The sequence below is a fragment of the Lynx rufus genome, unplaced genomic scaffold (assembly GCF_022079265.1).
Source record: "Lynx rufus isolate CCGP_SWC_20201006 ecotype Redwood Valley unplaced genomic scaffold, mLynRuf1.p SCAF_8, whole genome shotgun sequence".
In the NCBI taxonomy this organism is placed as follows: Eukaryota; Metazoa; Chordata; class Mammalia; order Carnivora; family Felidae; genus Lynx; species Lynx rufus.
Window position 1 is genome coordinate 8731577 of NW_025814896.1, and position 22795 is coordinate 8754371.

The 22795-nt window shown below is 44.0% G+C and overlaps 3 long non-coding RNA genes across 3 annotated transcripts in view; 2 read left to right on the forward strand and 1 right to left on the reverse strand.

Annotated features, from left to right (window-relative positions):
• LOC124503477 (uncharacterized) overlaps positions 1–16097 on the reverse strand; it is a 58284-nt gene extending 42187 nt beyond the window's left edge. Inside the window, exon 1 of the long non-coding RNA XR_006960183.1 lies at positions 15830–16097. This is a non-coding gene — a long non-coding RNA (uncharacterized LOC124503477). The remainder of the gene's footprint in view (positions 1–15829) is intronic.
• On the forward strand, positions 987–9889 carry LOC124503478 (uncharacterized). The gene is made up of 2 exons (XR_006960184.1): positions 987–1242; positions 9609–9889. It is a non-coding gene; the product is annotated as an uncharacterized LOC124503478 (long non-coding RNA).
• A 1058-nt stretch (positions 16098–17155) lies between the features above and the next one.
• On the forward strand, positions 17156–21918 carry LOC124502901 (uncharacterized). The gene is made up of 3 exons (XR_006960084.1): positions 17156–17195; positions 18340–18397; positions 21555–21918. It is a non-coding gene; the product is annotated as an uncharacterized LOC124502901 (long non-coding RNA).
• Positions 21919–22795: the final 877 nt, after the last annotated feature.

A 22795-nucleotide genomic window follows, 5' to 3' on the forward strand; every position in this document is an offset into this window, starting at 1 on the left:
AACTCTAGGATAATATCTCAATGCATTCTAGATGTTTAAAAAAGTCACTATGTACACAAGGTCTAAGAAAAAAAATGGATTTCATGAAAGACATCCAAAACTAATCAGTGGGCATCATCATCAAACATATTTAAAGGCAGACTGAGGAAACAGGGTGATAAGTTTCCAAGTAGAAACACCGGAATCCTAAAACCAAATTCTCATAGCTTCCTACACGCCTGAGCTACATTTTTTTTTTTTTAATTGAATTTTTAGCAACCAGCTGAGGCCCTCTGCTTCCTTCAAGTATGGGACAATCCTAGTTACTTCCTCCTACTCCTTCCCTTCCGTGGGCCCAGAGAGCAAAAAAAATTCCCCCATAAACACTGATACCGTGTGAGAGCCACGGCTGTTTCCCTGAGCTTGGGTAGGCCTCTTCTCAATTTTAATATGTGTCGGTTCCCCCATCCCCCACTGCTACTAAAGCGAGTCTTAGTTCCTAACCATGGCTTTGCAAACCCTTGCTTGGCTGGAAAGATCTACCTTCTGCAAAACAGAAATGGCATTTTAAGAATTTTAGTTTGCAGATAAACACATGTAAAGGCAGTGATAGCTCTTGAGATTCTCATTCCCAGCTTAATCTTAAATTGCAAGTTCCCGAAGTGCAGTAAACCTGAAATGCTCTTAAAAAAAAAAAAAAAAAAAAAAAAAAAATCTGCGTGAAAAGTGTTTAAACATCGGCTGCTCTGAAAAGAGGTATAAAAATGGAGGAACTGTTTTCTGCCGGCAGTGGGAAAGTTTACCCAAATGACAAGCTGTCATGGGGGATGCTCCAGTGGCACTCTGAGGTCCATTTCCTTAGATCAAAAAGGACAGATAGAAGCCCAACACTTGTATCTATGCTGGTTGGTCATGCTCCCCTTTTCCTAGAGTAATTATATGCTACATCCATGAAGCAATGTGGCTAATACCTTAATGCTCTGAGTACAAAGACGAGTGGGGTCATATGACACTGCTAAATTTAGAAAAGGGCTCTGTTTTCTGTTTTGCTCAACCCTCACAATTTTCTGCTCTGAAGAAAGAGGAGTTTCAAATGCACACTGATCTGTCTCATATCGTGAATGAACCCAACGAGCACCTGTTTTCAACTGCCAAAATACATTCTTTTTTTACAAAAGGGAAAGAGAAGCCTGTGTACTCTTAATTCATCATAGGAGGTAGAATTTCCCCCCCTGCTTTCTTCAAAAGGACATAACCAGAAAGGTACGGTAATAATATTTACAAAATGTTATAAACGCAAAGGCATAGGTTTAACTAAACAAAACAACAGTGGGGCTGGTGATAATATTCCAAGGCAGTTCGGGTGAAATTCTTCCCCCAAAATACACAGAAAAAACTCATGAATCTTGGGAACGGCTAGCTCATGTCACTATGCAAAGTGACTGTAAAAAAAAATCAACGGGGGAAAATAGTTTATTAGTTACAGAAACGGTCGAGTCTCCTTTTTCATAAAATGTCTAGAAATGCTGGTTTCAAAAATGGGCAGTTTTTCTTTTAAATTAAATGTCAAAAACCTCAATCGAGTACAATGAGCCCAATCTCTTTGAAAGGATGCTTCTGACTATGAATATTCTCTCTGTGGGAGTAGTCCAACTATTTTCCTCAAGTCGAAACTTGGACTGATTACATTGGAGGACTGTATCGTGTTTGGTCTGAAAATTAGGTCCAGTCTCCCATATGCACAGAGTTCTTTCATTTATTTATTCAACGTTCATTAAGATCCACCTCCTAAAAATGGTAACTGCCAACTTACATATCCAGGATAGAGACAGGACAGGTGCTCAGGATTTAGGTGGATTTTAACATAGAACCATTGTAACAAAATGATGTGGAGTTAAAAAAATAACAATGACACGCCCATTAACCGTGGCATTGCTAATTTAATTAAGAAAATGCCTATGCAAGTCCCCCTCGTGTTTGTATGATGACAGACTTCCATCTACTTTCTTAGAGCATTTGTTGCTGTTTTATGGAATTTTTTTTAAGTTTTCTTTCTTTCTTTCTTTTTTTTTTTTTTTTAATTAAGTAATCTCTACACCTCATGTGGGGCTCAAACGCACGATGCCGAGATCAGGAGTCACATGCTCTTCCGCTGAGCCAACTATGTGCCCCCATTTTATAGAATTTCTACTACTGTTTATGAGCGGAGACTCTTTATAATTGTAGCTTTAACGAATTATTTCATTTAGTCATCTTTTGTTCAGTAGTTATTATTAAATGGTACCAGTCTAGATGCCCAGGGATCCTAGAATTTCGATGATATGAACTAGCCACACTTTCCAAAAAAAATACTTATTGAAACACCCAATCTTTTGGAAATAGAGAATACTTAAGACACGCCTTTCTGCTTCATGGCCATGGAATTGGGGTGACGGTACCACAGTTGATCAATTCTAAGGTTCACGTTAATTTTTACATTTTAACATAACCGAAATTGGTGTGTGTTTTGCGATCGATGGCATCTTGCGATTGGAAGCGGAAGCAACTCTTTCTTCCTCAAGAGTTCCTACAATAGCAGAGCGTCTTACAACGTGATGTTTTCGGTTCGACAAAATATGGCACCTAGCCCCTTTGGTTTTCTGGATTCTTTTGACGATATTGCTTACGTATGTCTTCAAGCGTGATGGGTTTCCATAGGCTTAATAACACTGATGGCAATAATACAATGATCATTACTGCCATTTACTGAGCTCCTCCTGTGTGCCAGCAGATGTGCAAATTCCCTGACATTTAATCCTCACAAAGGCCTAAAAGGGTGATGCTGTTTTCACCCCGCTTTGTAGCGATGGCGACCTAAGAATCTCAACGCTGCCCACGCTTGCCTCGCCTGCGCCCTGGCCCTGGGTCGGGAACCAAAATTCACATCCAGGTAGTCTGGTATTCAGATCCATTAGTCTGGTAAGGGGACACACCCTGTTGCCTTCGTGGCGTTTGGTGCAATCAATAAAAATAGACTTGTTTCCTCCTTGCTCGTTGATGAATGTCAGCCTCTCCCTGGGATGTAAGCCCCAGGAGGGCAGGGAAAACATTTCTCTTGCTCACCACCGTATGGCCACGACCTGGAACAGAACCAGCCCCCACTCCCTTTCAGCGGGAGACCCCGAAGACCCACTACCTGTCAGATGCTGTTTTGGAGGCTGGTGATACAGCCGTGAGCTGTGGGGTCTGTCTTCACGGGCTACAGTCTTTGCATAAACAAGTAAAAAACGAAAGAGAGCGAGGCCACCTTGGTGGAAGGAGCGCTGCTAAACGCTGTTTCTTGGCCCTAACTGGAGAAAAAGTGGCTAATGCAAAACTGGCTGGTTCCCAAGCTGCTTCACGTTTGGCTTGCAATGTACTTCGTCGGGGCCAAGAGCCTTGGTTTTCTTTGTTTCCTTTTGTCTTACAGCAGTAGTAAAAATAAGCTGTAAAGACCCACCAACGGGCAGCAAGATGGGGCAGCCCACGACTGTACGTGGACTGCACTGGGGAAGCCAGCCCGCCATTCCCCGTGTGTTGTGGGGAAGCCTGGAGTGTTGCCTCTGGTTAGGTTCTGCTTGGAGGTTAACATGCCTCCCTTTAAAACAAGATGCGCCCGCTGAGCGTACTTAGAAACGCCCGTACTGGCTCCTGGTGTGGGACTGCATCCTACTGATCTGCCCCCCGGGTTGGTGATCTGATGACACCTGCTCCCATTCTTTTCCTGACTTCTCTCCCGTTCCGTCTCCCCCACTATCGTCACTGCATCAACCACTAGCCAGTACCCTATTTCTATGTTGTGTCTGCTCTAAAAGCTGACTTTCGTGGGGTGGAAGGCACCAAAACACACAATCTGATGGGCGCCTGGGTGGCCCAGCCGGTTAAGCGCCCGACTCCTGGTTTCAGTTCAGGTCACCATCTCACGGTTTGTGAGTTTGAGCCCCGCATCAGGCTCTGCACTGACAGCTCAGAGCCTGCTTGGGATTCTCTCTCTCCCTCTCTCTCTCTGCCCCTCCCCCGATTGCGCTCGCTTGAGCTCTCTCTCTCTCTCTCTCTCTCTAAATAAACAACAACAACAACAAAAGAATGGTTTAGAACCCACAATTTGAAGTTTGCAGAATACACTTATGCTTCATCTTATGATCGTTACAACCTGAAAAATAATAAAAGATAGCAAAGTTGGTCTCCTGCGTCAACCAACCCTCCTCCGTGTGAATGTAAGACAGCTGAGTGGCATTCCAATGTTACACGATTATTTGCATTCTAACTGAAATTACAGAATACTGAAAAAGTAAACGGGTCATTTCAAGTTAGAAATGTGCCTGAAGTTTTATTATTAACTAGTTTCAGGGGCTTCCGGGTGGCTCAGTCGGTTGAGCGTCCGACTTCGGCTCAGGTCATGATCTCACAGCTTGTGCGTTCGAGCCCCGCGTCGGGCTCTGTGCTGACAGCTCGGGGCCTGGAGCCTGCTTCGGATTCTGTGTCTCCCTCTCTCTCTGCCCCTAACCCACTCGCATTCTGTCTCTGTCTCTCTCAAAAATAGATATTAAAAAAATAAAAATAAAAAAAACAACTAATTTCATCTGAATGCTGTGCTATAACTGTTACATTTCATTATCACTAATTACTCTAACTTTACTTTGTATAATGCACCTAATATGTGTAAGGACTTTGCTGGACCCAGGGAAAGAGTGATAAACGGAACCTGATGTCTGCTCTTGACTTTACGTTAAATATAAGTATCAGGTATCTTCCAGGTGCAAGAGACTGTCCCGACTGCTTTAGCTCAGGAGTCAGTGAACTTATTCTTAAAGGTCAGATAGCACATGTTTTAGTCTTTGAGAGCCATTCAGTCTGTCTCAACCACCTTCACCAAGTCATGTGAAAGCAGCCCGAGATAATCCACAAATGAATGGGCGTGACTGTGTTCCAATAAAACTTTATTTATAAAAACAGGCATTTGCCCAGATTTGCCTCTGGGGGTGGATGGCCGAGACCTGCCTTAGATGTACTTGGTCATTCAGTGGTCACGGCCCACCCTCGAGGGGGAGCAGCAGCATCCCATTTTATTAATGTATTTATTTAGCAGGGTTATTGTATTTTTATTGCATTTATCACATATACTGTAACAAAGCTTTGAACATAATTAATGAATATTCTATGACCTTCATGTAGATGACTTCTTGGCGTCTTTTAATTTATCAATGTTGTCAGATTGTGGCAAGAGGATAGTTTAAAGGGACTCAAAGTTCTTCCACAGGAGACTGATTAAATACAGTCAGACCTTAAAATGAAACATTTTGAAAGCTGTTACCAGGCTGTGATAGATCTATATGAAAAGATCTCCAGGAAGTATTTTTCTTTAATTTTTTTTTTAATTTACATCCAAATTAGTTAGCATAGAGTGCAACAATGATTTCAGGAGTAGATTCCTTAACGCCCTTTACCTATTTCGCCCGTCCCCCCTCCTACAACCCCTCCAGCAACCCTCAGTTTGTTCTCCATATTTAAGAGTCTCTTAGGTTTTGTCCCCCGCCCTGTTTTTATATTCTTTTTGCTTCCCTTCCCTTATGTTCATCTGTTCTGTGTTTTCAAGTCCTCATATGAGTGAAGTCATATGATATTTGTCTTTCTCTGACTAATTTCCCATAATACCCTCTAGTTCCATCCGTGTAGTTGCAAATGGCAAGATTTCATTCTTTTTGATTGCCGAGTAATACTCCATTGTGTATGTATACTACATCTTCTTTATTCGTTCATCCATCGATGGACATTTGGGCTCTTTCCATACTTTGGCTCTTGTCGACAGAGCGTCATCCCATTTTAGAAGGGGAAGCTTAAACTGGATGGAAGGTAAGTCACTTAGCCAGTGACTACCGAAACTGGCATCTGAATGCCCATTTTCCCTGTTACAGAAACAAGCATCACGCTAACTCTAACATCAGTGGTGCAGATTCTGGAGCCAGAGTGGTGGGGTTCAGGTCCTGACTTCTTCACTCACTACTTGTGAGAGCTTGTGCCAAGGACACGAATCCCCCCGCCTCCTCTCTTCGTCTGTAAGACGGGATCAGCATGGTGTCTCATCTTAATAAGGTGTAAAGGAGGCAGTGGAGAGGAGCCTGGTGCAAAGTCATTGAACAACTGCTCCCTCTTATGATTACAAGGCAAATGTGGATGAATTATGGGGAGTGGGTGCGGGTGAAAGAAGGGTCGACAGAGAGGCATCCCGCCCAGAGGCAAGTCCGAAGAGAACTGAGAAAGGACGGTGGGGATTGATGCCACAGGCAGGGCAATGCTTCCCCAGCCCTGATGTTTCCTTCCCTGCAGGAGGAGTGCCACTAGCGTGACCCCCTGGCCTCTCGCCACTCGCACCTCTGACCCCAGGCGGGTCGGGTCCGTGGTTTAATCCGATGCTGAGTTTGGATGGAGAACTGGTTGGGTTAGGTCCGCCCCCTTTGCTCACCAAGAGCACGTGCTGCCAAAGCTTTTTATTGACAAGCTTCAAGTCAATGTCCTGCCCTTGCGCTGACGTCCTCGGGTGGGCCTGGGCCGCCTGTCTCTTGGGATGAGCCTGGCCAGCCTGGAGTTCAGTACCAAGAACCTCACCGCTTCATTAGGGCTGGTTTGCTTGGTCTCCATTTGTCTCATCCTTTTTTCCCCCCTCCTTATTTGTCATTTGGGTCAAGCCAGTCCTGCTGAGTCCCTTAGCACTTTGGAGCTCTATAACGATTGTAGGCACTTACCCAACTGAGCCCCCCAGACGCCCCCCCAAAAAGTATCTTTTGCAGCTGGTTTACCCAAACCAAGATGCAATCCAGGCCTCTGGCACGGAATTGGGTTGTTATGTCATTCTGGTCTTTTCCAGTCTAGCTCAGTCCCTTCTTCCTTTCTCCGTGCCTTGTTAAACAGGCCAGGCCAGTTGTCCTGTAGGATGCCTTTTTGGGGGGATGTGTATGACTGTTTACACATTCTCCAGGATTTTAGGTGTTAAAAAAAGTAATTCATAAAAAGTGAAACCAGACACATACACACATACACACACACGAGATCACTGTGAGAACCCATGGCACCTCTCAGCGAGCCGTATTTAGCTACCAGTGCCCAACCTGCAATGCTGGGGCTGAGTCCCTGCAGCAGGAATCCGAAGCCACTGAGACATTCCAAGAAGGTGAGTGACAGGAATTGTGTTCTAGAAAAATGGCTTTTGGGGTGCCTGGGTGGCTCGGTTAAGCGTCTGACTTCGGCTCAGGTCACGATCTCACGGTTCGTGGGTTCTAGCCCCGCGTCGGGCTCTGTGCCGACAGCTCAGAGCCTGCAGCCCGCTTCGGATTCTGTGTCTCCCTCCCTCTCTGCCCCTCCTCCGCTCATGCTCTGTCTCTCTGTCTCTCTCTCGTGCTCTCGCTCTCAAAAATAAAATAAAAACATAAAAAATTTTATAGAAAAATGACTTTTGTGGCAAGAAGGGAATAGGAGAGATCGATGGGGACCAAGACGCTGGGTAAGTGACGAGTTAGGAGGCCAACATAGTGCCCCAGCATATCCCGAGGCATAGCGACCCCGAACGCCTGGGTTCAAATCCCCAACTCACCGCTTAGCTCTGTGAGCATGAGAAAGACTCTAGAGCTCTGAGTCTACCTGTGTGAAACGGGAACATAGTAGCACCTGCTTCACAAAGTAGCTCTGGGGACTCAGTGAGCAAATGGCTGTAAAGTACATAGAACAGTTCTCAGCACACAGCAGGGTCCGTGGAGGTGTTTGCTGTGATCATTTTCCCCCAGCTTAACGGAGGTGTAATTGACAAATAAGATGGTAATATATTTAAAATATACAAAGGGATGGTTTGCTGTTGTATACACTGTTAAATGATTACCATAAGCAAGGTGACACCTTCATCACCTCACAGCTACCTTTTATGTGTGTGTGAGAACCCTTAAGATCTGCTCTCTTAGTGAGGCACCCGGGTGGCTCAGTCGGTTAAAGGTCCAACTTCAGCTCAGGTCATGACCTCGAGGTTCACGAGAGTTCAAGAGCCGCAGGGGCTCCACACGGACAGCACGGAGCCTGCTTGGGATTCTCTCTCTCTCTCTCTCTCTCTCTCTCTCTCAAAATAAATAAACTTTAAAAAATCTACTCTTTCAGTAAATTTCAAGTATAGACAGTAATATGGTATTATTTTTTTTTAATTTTTTTGAACGTTTATTTATTATTGAAAGACAGAGAGACACAGAATGGGAGCAGGAGAGGGGCAGAGAGAGGAGGAGACACAGAATGCGATGCAGGCTCCAGGCTCCGAGCTGTCAGCGCAGAGCCCGACGCGGGGCTCGAACTCACAGACTGCGAGATCACGGCCGGAGCCGAAGTTGGTCACCCAACCGACTGAGCCACCCAGGCGCCCCAGTAATACAGTATTATTAACTATAGTCACCATGCTGGACTTTACTTCTAACTGTAAGATGTACCCTTTGACCTGCATCTCCTCATTCTGCCCCACCCTAAAGACACCCCCGCCCCCTGCCAACCCCTGGTAACCATCATTTTACTCTCTGTTTCTATGAGTTCAGTTAGAAAAAAATTCTCCATGCAAGTGATACTATATAGTAATGAGCTCCCTCTGTCTGGCTTATTTCACTCAGCATAAAACCTTTCAGTTTCATCCATGCTGTTGCAAACGGCAGGATTTCCTGCTTCTGTATGCCTGAATAATATTTCAGAGCATGAACATCCCAGAATATCCCGTTATAATATATAGGGGAAATATATATATATATATATATTCCATGATATATATTCCAATATAATATTTCCATTATGTATCACATATACTTTCCCTTTATCCATTTGTCACCTGGTGGTTACTTAGGTGTTTGCATATATTGTCTTTCGTGAATAACACTGCCCTGAACACGGGAGTGCAGATATTTATTCCAGACGGTGATCCCATTGCCTTCGGGTGCTGTTGTGATCGTGCCAGACGAACAACTTGCCCAGGTCCGTGTGCCTGGTTCGAGAAGCCAGACTTTCTGACTTCCGTTTACTCCTCTTTCCATTCAAGGCTATATATGGAAAATAAAATTACCCAAAGCAAAAAAAAAAAAAAAAAGATAAAGAAACAAGCTGAATATTTGTATCAACTTAACTCAGTTTCAGCTGTAATCTGGAAAATCAAGATTTTGTCAGATGTATTCAAGTTTCGTAGAAGCATTCACTTGTTTTTAAATTTCATCCACCAACTTGAGAAAATGGCAGCATCATGGAAAAAAAAAAACACCTCAAGAACTATATTGTTGCCAGATTTATATTTCAGTTATAAATGTAACGGAAATATTTTTGTATTTTTTTCTAATAATAAAAGTAAGGCATGATCATTACAGAAAATGTTTACAATATGAAGAAAATAAACATCAGAAAATAAACCAGAAAATAAACATCACTCGCACCTTTACTCTTCCTCAGCTAAGGACCTGAATGGTGTGAGTGCATACCCTTTCAGTATTTTACGTACACATGAAACTATTCTTTGTTTTATATTGTTCGCTGTTTTCCATGTTTGCGGCAGATGCTGTTGGCTGTTTACACAACACAGCAACTATTCTGTGCTTTCTTGTTCACAGAACCATGACTGTCTCTGGGTGTTTTTCTTCAGAGTGAAGGCTGGACCCACCCTTGTCCCAGAAGGTAAAGTTTGATTCATCTAACACGCAAATCTGGATGTCCCATTATCCTTGCCAGTGATCAGTTTAGAATAACATTTCTCAACCTCAGGACTTTCGACATTTGGGGCTGGATCATTCTGTTGTAGGGCTGCCCTGTGCTTGTAGGATGTTTGGCCTCTACCCTCTAGATGGGGTACGCCACCCCCTCCCCCCCATCCACCTTAGCTGGGACAACAGAACATGTCTCCAGACATTGCAAACGTCCTCTGGAGAGCAAAAACCCACCTGACCGACCACCAGTAGCTTAGAAATAAGTAGGTGATGCAATCCTGGTCAATGAGCCATGTTGTGACATATCTATGTTACTCTTCTTAATGACTTCATAGTATTCCATAGTGAAAACAGACCGTCATTTATATAACCATTTATGTAACCACTAATGATGGCCATTTCCTTCTTGGCTCTCTGCTGTTCTGGTTGGTCAACGATATGACTTTCTATATTTGCACACTTGTGGAAAGGAATTTATAGAATAAACGCCTGGAAGTGGAATTTGTGAGTTGGAGACTGTACGCAAATTGACATTTTAATAGATGTCACCAATATGTCTTCCAAAATGTTCCAAAAAGTCAATGCTGGTTTACCCATTAAGTGAGTACTTATTTCCATAGACCTTCACTAACTCTAGAGAGAAAATCCGTTAAAAAAAATTTTTGTTTGAGGGGCACCTGGGTGGCTCAGTCGGTGGAGCGTCTGACTTCGGCTCAGGTCGTGATCTCGCGGTTCGTGGGTTCGAGCCCAGCATCGGGCTCTGTGCTGACGGCTCGGAGCCTGGAGCCTGCTTCGGATTCTGTGTCTCCTTGTCTCTCTCTGCCCCTCCCCTGCTCACACTCTGTCAACCTGTCTCTCAAAAAATAAATAAACATTTAAAAAATTAAAAAAAAAATTTTTTTTTGCATTTCAAATATATTAAAAAATGGTTATTGAAAACTGATTTTCTTAGTGAGGGAATAATATTCCATTGAGGTACCAGAAGTTATTTATATTCCCCTAGTATGAGCGTTCAGTTGATTTTTATTTTATATTGAAGGTTTTTTTAAAAAATATAAATGTTTTTCATAATTGTGACAATTCACTGACAGACTTTTTAAAAATAATTTTTTAAAAACCTGTCTTCTGTCACTGGTTTTATGATTATTTAATCTATGTTTCTATAAAATGACATTTCTCTGGAGAAGACTTCTCCATTAGACACAGCAGGCCCAGAAAATAGTTTTGGGGTCTTTTTTGTTTTGTTTTGTTTTTTATTTTTTTAAGCAATCTCTCCGCCCACGTTTGGGGCTCAAACTCAGGACCCAGAGATCAAGAGTCACAGGTTCCACAAACGGAGCCAGCCAAGGTGTCCTAGTTTTAGTATCTATTACAATCAGAAGTATCTATTTAAAATCTATTAAAATCATGACCTTTTAGATTGAAGAAAAAATGTTAATACTTAAAATTAATATATTTGTTTTTCTACCAATGCAGTTATACAATATAGTTTATTTTATTTTATTTTTTTATAAAGGAAAGAACCATGGAAGTCATATTACAGCCCTACCTAATTTTAGCACGTTTGTTCAAAACACATGGATCAAATCAAACACATAGTCACTTCCATGTGGAATAAGAATAATTAAAGCAGCAACTTGAATCTCAGAGTGTAAAATATTTAGATAATTTTCCATCAACGGTGATCTATTTGCTTAATTTTTTTGTTTATGTTTATTTATTTTTGCGAGAGAGTGGGGGAGGGGCGGAGAGAGGGGGAGACACAGAATCCGAACCAGGCTCCAGGTTCCTAGCCATCAGCACAGAGCCCGACACGGGGGCTCGAACTCACAAACTGCGAGATCGTGACCTGAGCCGAAGTCGGACGCTTAACCGACTGAGCCACCCAGGTGCCCCTATTTATTTTATTTTTTAATAGATGTGTTTCATTTTTACAACTCTGGACTTATTCTGGGCATTTCTGGTTTTATTCATTTATTCACCCAACAAATTTAGGTACAAAATTAGAAGAGAGTAACCTGAGGGGTGCCTGGCTTGCTCAGTCCAAGGAGCGTGCACTCTTGATCTCGGGGTTGTGAGTCCCAGCCCCATGTTGGGTGTAGAGATTACTTAAATAAATTAAAAAAAAAAAAAAAACCTTAAAAAAAAGTATTAAAAAAAAAGAGAGAGACAGTAGAGAGTAGTCTGAGAAGGACCTTGGAGGCAGATGAATGGATGTAGATAATTAACAAATCACAAAGTTGCAGGTTTCTCTTAAAACTTAAAAATGGAGTTCCCAGCATCAATTTTTTTTTTTTTTTTTTTAATATATTTGGAGAAAGGAACCAGAGAACAGGAACAGAGCTGGTGGGAAAAGGCTACACCAGGCGCAGCACAGTTCTGAGGGCAAAGGCTAAGCTGAGAAGGCTCTGATGCCCCCATAGCTGCTCTGTGCAGGTGACACAGTTAAATGACCTACCTTCTTCCCTGGTATTAGAACACTTTCGGTTACAGTATTGTGGTGAATCATTTCCTTCCAAGGCTCAGGGTGATCTATCACACGGGTGCCTTGTGTAGATTTTAACAATATGAGTAAAAAAGTTTCCTCATTCCAGAAACACAAAACAAATTACATAAGAGATGTGTCCTCTAAAAAAAAAAAAAAAATCCACATACAAGTGTAATAACTGGGAAGGAAAATTAATGCATGGGAAGACACATCTGTAAAAAGAAAAAGTAATAAAAATGCTTGTCGAAAAAATGAGTTTTCTCTCCCCTTGTCTAATTTATAAGAGTGAAATTCTCTTCTTGTAGGCAGGAACTGGGCTGGGGGTGGGTGGGGGAGGGAGTCTGGGTGGATTTGCCTTTTCTGAGCCGTGCAGGATTTCACTAGGGACCCAGTGAATAAGGAAAGGTGATGGTTTAGAAACACTGGCCCTGGTGTATTACTGCATGAATTTTTGGTGCGAAATCAATACCTTGGTTGTCCTTGAAAACCCTATAGGTCTGTTTTTAATAGCTGGCTACATGGTTGAAATTACACTGATTACTTAGCAAAGCCTCACCTTTGATCCACTGATCTAGTTAGGGACGTGTGACAGAAGAGAGATCATTAACAAATTAAAAGAAGGAAGGGAAAGCTACAAGTTACAGAAATACAGGAAGTCTGAGGTTTGTCCGTTGTTGAAACATTTCATACCGTCTTTTAAGAGTCACAGCTCTCTGTGGGCTTTCTTTGGATGACAAAGTACTGAGAACAACAACAAAAGCAAACTCGCATACAGTTCAAACTCCAGAACAGTGGATCAATATTCCAAATTAAGGAATGGCGGCCGACATTGTTTTCCACCTCATCCTCTCAAAAGATAGCTATGCCTTAAAAGGTTTCTATTTCCCATCTGTATGTCAGTAACACCAAGGTTTGCTCTCATTAAAAAGTGCGCCCTTTAAAGTTTTATTTGTCATAATTAATAGACCTTACTGTTTAGAGTGGTTGTGGGTATACGGAAAAATAGAGCAGAAAGTCCAGAAGGTTGCCATGTGTACCCCACCCCTCCCCTGCGTAATTTCCTCTTTATTAACCTCTTGCATTCGTGTGGCACATTTGATACAACTGATGGACCGATACTGATACCTGATTATTAACTAACATCCATCGATTACATTAAGGTTCACCCTTTATGTTGTAGTTCTATAGATTTTGAAAAATGCATAATGGTATATACCCACCATACACCACCATCCAGAACAGGTTCACTGCCCTTAAAAATCCTCCCTTTGGGGCGCCTGGGTGGCGCAGTCGGTTAAGCGTCCGACTTCAGCCAGGTCACGATCTCGCGGTCCGTGAGTTCGAGCCCCGCGTCGGGCTCTGGGCCGATGGCTCGGAGCCTGGAGCCTGTTTCCGATTCTGTGTCTCCCTCTCTCTCTGCCCCTCCCCCGTTCATGCTCTGTCTCTCTCTGTCCCAAAAATAAATAAACGTTGAAAAAAAAAATTAAAAAAAAAAATCCTCCCTTTGTGTTCTGCTAGCATCCATTCTGAATTCTGTACTTTTTTCTTTTCTTACAAACAGAAGTCTCACATATTTGTTACTGAACAAACCTACTAGTGCAGAAGCATAGTAACAGAGAAAAATCATTTCCCTGATAAAATATGTCTATTGTTCAGGTAGCAGTCATGTTTACAGAATGATAGGATACAAGCATGTGACTTTCATGCGGCATAAATATGTGTCTCATCTCATGTGTGATCTCTTACAGACCCAGCCTGGTACTTCTCCAATGCCTCCTCTTGGAGTTGTACTTTATTTTATTTTGTTTTATTTTATTTCATTTTATTTTATTTTATTTCATTTTATTATTTTCTTTAAATATTTTTAATGTTTTATTTATTTTTAAGACAGAGAGAGACAGAGCATGAGCAGGGGAGGGGCAGAGAGAGAGGGAGACACAGAATCCGAAGCAGGCTCCAGGCTCTGAGCCGTCAGCCCAGAGCCCGACGCGGGGCTCGAACTCACGAACTGTGAGATCATGACCTGAGCCGAAGTCGGGCGCTTAACTGACTGAGCCACCCAGGAGCCTCTGTACTTGTACTTGATTTTATTACTAGTTTTCATCTGAATCCACTGGGGAATGGGACAATTCTGGTTTTGTTTCCTGGCCAGGAATAGCTTGATCCTAAAAGTCTTGTGAGAAGATCTGGCAAGGGGCACCTGGGTGGCTCAGCGGGTTGAGCGTCTGACTTTTGATTTCGGCTCAGGTCATGATCCCCGGGACACTGGGCTCTGCGCGGAGTCTGGAGCCTGCATAAGATTCTCTCTCTCCCTTCCTCTGCCCCTCTCCCCCACTCACATTCTCTCTCTAAAATTAAAAATTAGAAAAAAAAAAAAGGTAAAGAAAAAGACATAGCGAGTAACAATTAACCACTCCCACCACCATGGCGGAGAAAAGGCTAAATTCTGTACTTTCAACGTAATTGCCATTCCCCTCCCCCCTTTTTTCCTTCTCCAAGGGACTTTTATTTTAGGAATAGATGACAGCTGATTCTCCTTTCTGGCAGAGACCCACAGAAAGCCACTTTGTTTGGCTGCAACTCACATATCTCTGGAAGATCTCCTCTCCTGGTGTATTTCTGCCCAGACAGGAAAATACCAAAACTTGCTTTGCCAAATACCCAAGAGGAAGCCCCTTTCCTCCAAATGACAGAGCGAACAAGCCAGAAACTGGAAGGGGTGTGTCCAACGAGCATCTGCCCCTCACCAGGTTTTATAGTTGCACATCCTGATTATATATTTTTTGTAATTTATCTTTTTTTTTTTAGCAATTTTCTAAGTAACCTCAACACCCCACATGGGGCTTGAACATGTGACCCCGAAATCAGGAGTCACGTGCCCCCCTGACGGAGCCAGCCAGGTGCCCCCTGATTATCTTACTAAGCTGCAAGGACACAAAATTGTTTGTTGCTGTCTCTGAAGATGTGACATCTTGCTCCCGATCCCCTTCGTTGTCGCATGCCTGTCTAGCGTTGAGCTCCTAAGCCTACAGTTGTGACCAAAGACGTCTCAACTGAGGGTGTAGATGCTAGACGGGTTAGATAGTCTTCGGTTAGACAATGCAGGCTATGAAAAGTAGAAAACTAGGGGCGCCTCGGGGGTTTGGTCGGTTAAGCATCTGATTCTTGATTTTGGCTCAGGTCACAATCTCATGGTCTGTGGGATTGAGCCCCGTGTTGGGCTCTGCATGGACCCTGTTTGGGATTCTGTCTCTCCCTCTGCCTCTTCCCTTCCCCCCCGCTGGCTCTCTCTCAAAAATAAATAAACATTAAAAAAAAAAAAAAGAATTCCATTAGCTAGGGGCGCCTGGCTGGCTCAGTCAGTGGCGCATGATCTTGGGGTTGTGAGTTCAAGCCCCATGTTGGGTGTAGAGATTACTTAGAAAATGAAAAATCTTAAAAGAAAAAAAGAATCCCACTAGATACATCCCAGCAATTCTATCACTTTCCTGGTTCAACCCCTCATCACGTCTTGCATAGCTTCTCGGACAGCTCTGCTCTCAGAGCTGGATTCATTGTTTCTATTCTCCCCCACCCCCTTTCAGTCTGTTCTTAAAATAGGGAAATCTGTTAAAAGAAGCCAGACCGGAACACCTCTCACCACACAACCGCGCTGGCTCCCGTCTTGCTCAGGCTTGGACCCCAGTCCTTATGATGGACCGACTGCGTGGCATCTGGTCCCCCGTGCTTTCTGCCCTCGTCCGCTCTGCTCCCATCACCACCAGGTCCTCGTCTTGCCAGGAATACACCGGGCACGGTCCCTCCTCAGGCCTTCGAATGTACTGTGTCACCTGCTCCTATAGTCAGAGTAAACATGTTAGGCATTTGGGCCACGTGGTCGCTGGGGCAATAATTAACCCTTCCATTGCCATGCCAAAGCAACCGCAGACCGCAAACAACGAGCGGCGCTGTGTGCCAATAAAACTTTATTTATGGACGCTGAAAGGGGCTGTCCTGTGATTTTCATGTGTCACGAGATTTTGTCCTCTTTAAAAATGGTTTTATTCCAACAGGCTGGGGAAAAAGCATGCTTAGGCAGTGGGCTGGATGGGAGACCTCGGTCCCTCGTGCGTCAACCCCTGCTTTAGGGAGAGCTTCCCCGGCCGTCTGCCCAGACGTCGTACGCACGCGCGCACATGCACACGTCCACACGCTCCCCATTTTTCCTATCCCGTCTTAATAGCGTGTCACAAGTGGACGCCCCACACGAAGCCGGAAGTTGGGTGGCAACTAGTCTCAAGCGTGGTCTCCAAGGTGCCTTTTCGGAGCAGACGCTCGGGGCAGGCGTCAGGCTTTATGCTTCGAACGTGCCAGACGTAGACTGCTTTCCAGCTGAGAGCAGGGGTGAGCGTGGGGGAGACGGCATGTTTGTGGAGGACGGCGTCGTGTGGTTGGGCAGGGATGCGGTTCGGTTCCCAGACCTGGGTCTGCCTCGGAATAACCTGACGGGATTTTCCAGAAACTGAGTCTCTCAGGCTGCACGCCACACTGCCCAACATCAGAATCCCTCGAGAGTCAGGCAGTTGGAGAGATTAAATCCAGACCGCACCAGATACTGACTACGTGACCTTGGACAAGGTACTTAATGTTTCTGAGTGTTTACTGCAAAGCAGAGATCATAATGACCTCATAGAATTGTCACGAGGGTTCCATGAGCTAATGTAAGTGAATCGCTGCGCGCTGTGCTTGGCACATTGTTTTTGCGGTAAATAGCAGGTATTGCTTACTTTTCATTAGAAAGGCATGCGCACTGTGGAATAAGTAATGACATAGAGATCAGCAAGAATGAGGCAAAAAATAAGGTCATTCTAGTTCCCCAAAATAACTACTGATAATGTTCTGGTGTACGTCCTTCCAGATTTTGATCTCTCTGTGTGCTTTTTTTTTTTTAAACACACTACCTACAATTGGGTTGCCCTGTCATCTTATTCCACCCCAAGGAATCAACTCTGAATTGGATCAAGGTGGTAAGTCTAACTGTTGATTTATGGGGAACACAGAAGACAGAGAAGCATGTTGACTGACCATGAGGGGTTGCCATCAGCAGAGTTTAAGTTTTTTTCTGTTGATTTATTTTTGAGGGGGGGGCAGGTGTGAGTGGGGGAGGTGCGGAGAAAGAGGGAGACACGGAATCCGAAGCGGGCTCCAGGCTCCGAGCTGTCAGCACAGAGCCGGACGCGGGGCTCGAACCCACGGACCGGGAGACCGTGACCTGAGCCGAAGTCAGATGCTTCACGGACTGAGCCACCCAGGCACCCCTCCATCAGCAGAGTTTAAAATGTGTGGCTCTCTACATGACAAACACCCTCAGCTTCTTCAACAAATAAGTTGCAAGGAAAAAAGGGGGTCGGGCATCCTCTAGAGCGGTGCTATTCCGCTGGAGCAGAACTTCCGGCAACGATGGAAATATTCTCTGTCTGCACCGTCCCGCGTGGTAGGTGCTATTGCACAGCATAAGCGGCCGTTGCACCCTTCAAACGTGGCTTGTGTGGCTGACTGAATTTTTTATTTAATTAAAATAAGTTTATTTAAATAGCCACATGTGGCCAGTGGCTACGGTGCTGAGCTGTGCAGCCAGATTAAAAGGTACTTAGAGGCATGCCGTCCGACCACACTGGGAAGACCTTGTTGGTTCCTCCCATCCAGGTACTAACCAGGCCCAATCCTGCTTAGCTTCCCAGACGGGCGAGAGCGGGCACCTTCAGGGTGGTATGGCCCTAGACAAGACCTTGATGGTTTCTCAAACAGATGAACTTAAAAAAACAACAACAACAAACCTGTGAAACAATGAAGGAAATTTATTTTTTTTTATTTTATTTTATTATTATTTTTTTATTTTTATTATTATTATTTTTTGAGACAGTAAGGGAAATTCAAACACTGGCAAAAAACCTTCTATCACATTAAAAACTTTTTGATGGGGCACCTGCGTGGCTCGGTCAATAGATAACACAAGGGTTCATGAGTTGACAGTTGCGGAAACTGTAGAATGGGTAGATGGAAAGTCATTACTCCCTCCTCTCTCTTTTGCTTGAAATTGTACATATATAAGAAAACCTTTGTAAAAATTATGCAATCATCTGGCTTTATGCATTTGTCTTTCTTCCTCAGGGAGTTGCATCATTAGCGCACGCGGACATTTATAAATGGAGAGCCGTCAATTCTAAAGGTATTATTAGAGTTTGAAGAGGACCATAAAACAGTGCTTTGATAAAAATCACAGCCAGGCCCAATGTGGCCGGCTTCCTTTGAGAGGGCTGAGATCATTCCCGTTCTCTGGAGTATCACGTGTCAAACTCAACTGGCCAGGCCGCCAGGACAGAGACCACAGTGGCCCCAATATCTCTGTCTCCCCTTCTCTGTCAGTAATAAAATCCCAACTTTTAGCTGGCACATGGCCACCCAGATACAAGAATGTTTCCTAAGCTTCCTTTGCTCTTGGGCGTAGCTACGAGACTATATTCTAACCAATGGTCTGTAAGGGGGAGTGGTATAGAGGACTTCCTGGAATTGTCTTTAAGGGAACATGTCTCTTTTTCTGACCTCCCTGCATTCTTTCTGCTTACTGGAATGTGGTCTGATGGCTGGAGCTTGAGCAGCAAGGGTGGGTCCTGAGGCTGGAGCCACATGAAAGGCTGGCTAAGCAAGAAAATAGAAAGGGACGGGTTCTGACATGATGGAGTGTCACACAATGTTAGACACAAATCTATGGAGAAAAATAAACTCTTACCTTGTTTTTCTCTTATTTACAACTGATTCTGATCCTAATTAATATTGTTGCTAAATTTTATTTTCATCAATTCCCTAATATTTATTGAATATTTACTCTGTGGGTTGGATCATGCTAATTGCTTTGAGAGAAGCAAGGTAAAAGTCATCGAATCAGCACATAAAGGATTTTTCCATTTTACTGAAAGATACACGAATATAAGATTAGTAAGATGTGATTAAATAATAAAACTAACTAGCATGTATTGAGTACTTATTATGTACCAGACATTGTTCTAACTATTTTACACATATTAACTAAGATAGTCCTCACAGAAAGATCGAGGGTTATTTACAGGTGAGTGTGAGTAAATAGAAGCGGCACAGAGAGGTTAAGCAACTTGTCCAAGGTCACACAGCTCGTAAGCTGTGAAGACAGGACAGAGAGACAATATTGATTAGGAAAGTTTCAGAAGGAGAGATAAAGCTAGGTGGGCTGTCACACCCTTGTGAAAAAGAGACAAGGTCCCGATTCATTCAACAAATATTTATTGAATGCTTGTTGTGGGTCAGGCACCTTTCAGGCTGAGAATGGAACAAGCATGGAGCCTAAATTCCAGTGGATATGAAAAATGCTCCTTCCTACCTCAGGACCTTTGCACATTCTGTTCCCTCTCCTTAGAAACCTCTCCTTTTTCTCACCTCCCCTTCTCATTCCTCCCTACACTGCCTGTAGCATAGCTGGTTTCTCTTCTCCCTGAAGATATCAGCTCCATGGTCCCTTCTACCTGGAAGCCTTCTCCACCCCCCGGCACCTCCAGGATCAGATCCCTTGTATATATATTCCCATAGCACCAGGGCTAAACCATAGCAGTTAGGGATCCACAGTATTATTTAGCCTTTGTGAATCCCTTCCTCCAAAAAAAGGATATTAAAAATTCTATTTTGCCATGGCATTGGCCTCAAGATGCATATAACCCCGGCTGGACCATTATTATATATTCATTATTGTCAGATTCATTTTTCTTCTGGCTTTGGGAGAAATTAAAATAAAAAAATTTTTGTGGGCCCTGAAAAGTATCACAGGGCCCAAGTACTGACCCTTATTCCTCGGGGAGAAGCCGGCCGCCACAGTGCCGTGTAATTTTTCTGATCACTTATTCCGACTGTAGTTAAAGACTTCCTGCAGGGTGCGGCTCAGGACTCCTGCATCTAACTCCCCTGGGGTAACACTCAGAATGCAAGTGACCCCTAGTCTCCCAGGGAAGGCCTGGCCAATATGCATCCTTAATCAAGCTGTTAGTAATCCAAATGATTACAAATGGTTGGGTTCCACTAGAATTCGCCTGTCGCCTGTAACGTCTGTCGACCCGGCTAAATAGAACTTTGCCTCTGGCCAGGACCTTTTGGCGCGTGCAAGTTTGCATTTCTGCACCAACCCGGATTCTGGCACACCGTAGGCGCGCGATACGTTTTCAGTGAAGAAGAAAAACAAAAACAAAGGGAAGGTGCCGGGCCACAGTTTGCAAGACTTCCATTTTGTCATGGCTGTAAGAAAGTATGGTTTCAAGGACCTGTGAGTCTTTTTTTTATGTGTAGTTATTTATTATCATCATTATTATTTTTGAGAGAGAGAGAGAGCATGCTCGCAAGCTGTGGGAGGGGGGGTGAGGGGCAGAGAGAGAGGAAGTCAGAGGATCCGAAGCGGGCTCTGTGCTGACAGCGGTAAGCCCGATGTGGGGCTGGAACTCACGAACCCTTGAGCTCATGACCTGAGCGGAAGTTGGATGTTTAGGTGACTGAGCTGCCCAGGAGCCCCCAAGGACCGTGAGTCTTAAAGGACTCAATAGACCGCCTTCCCCTAAAATACTGCCCAGCAGAGTAGGTCTGCAATCGAAGTATGCTGTTGAGTGGCTGTCCAGGGGGGGTACGATTTTCGTATATTGCACACGGTCATGATTTCACTCAGATCACAGATGAATCGGTTCGTAAATATTTTTATTTATTTGAATCCAAGATCTGGAATGCCAAAGACGTAAGAAGCCCATGGATTTTACACAGATGACTCGTTTGCTGTATTTTCCTTTGGTTAAGGTTTGGGTGAAGAGTAAACATCCTGTGTTCCTGTGTGTGGTGGGGGGGAGGCGACTTCGCTGTGAAGGCACCGGGGCAGCATTTGGCGCTCACGGGGTCTGGCTCATCGGCGTAAATCCATTTTGCTCGATAAGAAGGAAAAAGCTCGCTGAGTTCCTTCGTTCGGTGAAATCATTTCCGCTTTTTCTTGTGGGATGTGCACTGGGTTTACTTTACGGTGAGAGCCTTCAGGTCTCTTCAAACAACACCGAATGGAAAGCTTAATTAAATTATGCTTGTCACAGCATTGCATGTGTCCCTTAGTGGTTAGCAACATGATAATAAAGGCAAGTCTTAATGACCCGTGTGAGTGCTGCATACTTGTCTTATGTTGCAGACACAGTTTTTCTTTCTCTTTTTAAAACTGCACTGTAATATGCATAGTGTGTGTGCTGCATTTAAAAATGTGTGTGTGTGTGTGTGTGTGTGTGTGTGTGTGTGTGTGTTTAAAAACCGAGTCCTTTATTTTCGCACTTTCTGTTTAGGAGGAGGAAGAAGAGATAACCATGAGAACAGAACCGATATTAGGAATTTGGCCCCAGGAAAGAAGTTTCCAGGGAAAGGCGTAGAGTCCACGTGGGTACAATTTGACTTAATGTTCTTTCTATTTCATCATGGATGGTTATTCAGTACAGAATGAGGGCACTGAAAAAGTCTGAATTATCCAAGAAAAATGATACTTTTTCGACTCGTGGTTTAGTTTATTGGCATCCAAACCTGCTTCCTAAAAGATGACACATTTACCACTTTCCGTGTTTGAAGATTAGGAGGTATTTCTGGGGCACCCGGCCGGCTCCGTTGGTGAAGTGTTTGTCTCTTGATCTTCAGGTCATGAGTTCAAGCCCCATGTTGGGCAAATTGGGTGTAGAGATTACTTAAAAATAAAATCTAAAACTAAATAAATACATAAAAATATTCCTTGTATGTTTAAAAATGTGCAAGAAAGGGCCCCCGAGGTGGCTCAGTCAGTGAAGCTTCTGACTTCGGCTCAGGTCATGATCTCCTGGTTCGTGAGTTCGAGCCCCGTGTCGGGCTCTGCGCTGGCAGCGGGGAGCCTGCTTGGGATTCTCTGTCTCCCTCTCTCTCTGTCCCTCCTCTGCTCACACCGTCTGTCTCTCTCAAAATAAATAAACTGAATTTTTTTTTTAATTAAAAAAAGATAAAAGCACACAACAGTGCCTGAGACATGGTGAACAGCATGTAAAAGGGCTTTCCATCACAGCCACGTGAGCTGGTGACAGATTGCTCTCACCCAGTGGCTCTTGCTTCGCAAAGAAGGGGCGGGGGGGGGGGCGGTCTCTGCCCACTAGGGGGAAAGTCATTCGCTAAAAGCACAAAATTTTCTTTCACAGATTTTGAAAATGGAGTCTCTTCTGCATGGTAAAAGCACCAGTAAGGGAGAGAGAAAATGCTGACTTCTCCCAGCCTGCAGCCGCCGGGAGGAGGGACTTTTAGAGCCAAAGGGACTTTTAGCTGAGTAATAAAGCAATATCCCTCGCGAACACCACCTTCCGTCCTCCTCTCCGTGATTGTAAAAGTGTAACAGAATGTTCAAGGTCTCCTAGGTATTTTACAAAAATCACTGGAGAAAGACTGCCCCGAATCATCAATTTTTAACCAGTGCTTACCGGGCATATTCTAAATAAGCCAGACCTATGTCAGTGTAATGGTTTGTCATGAAGGTCTGCAATATTTTTCCTTCTGGTGTTAGTGATAACCGCCCATG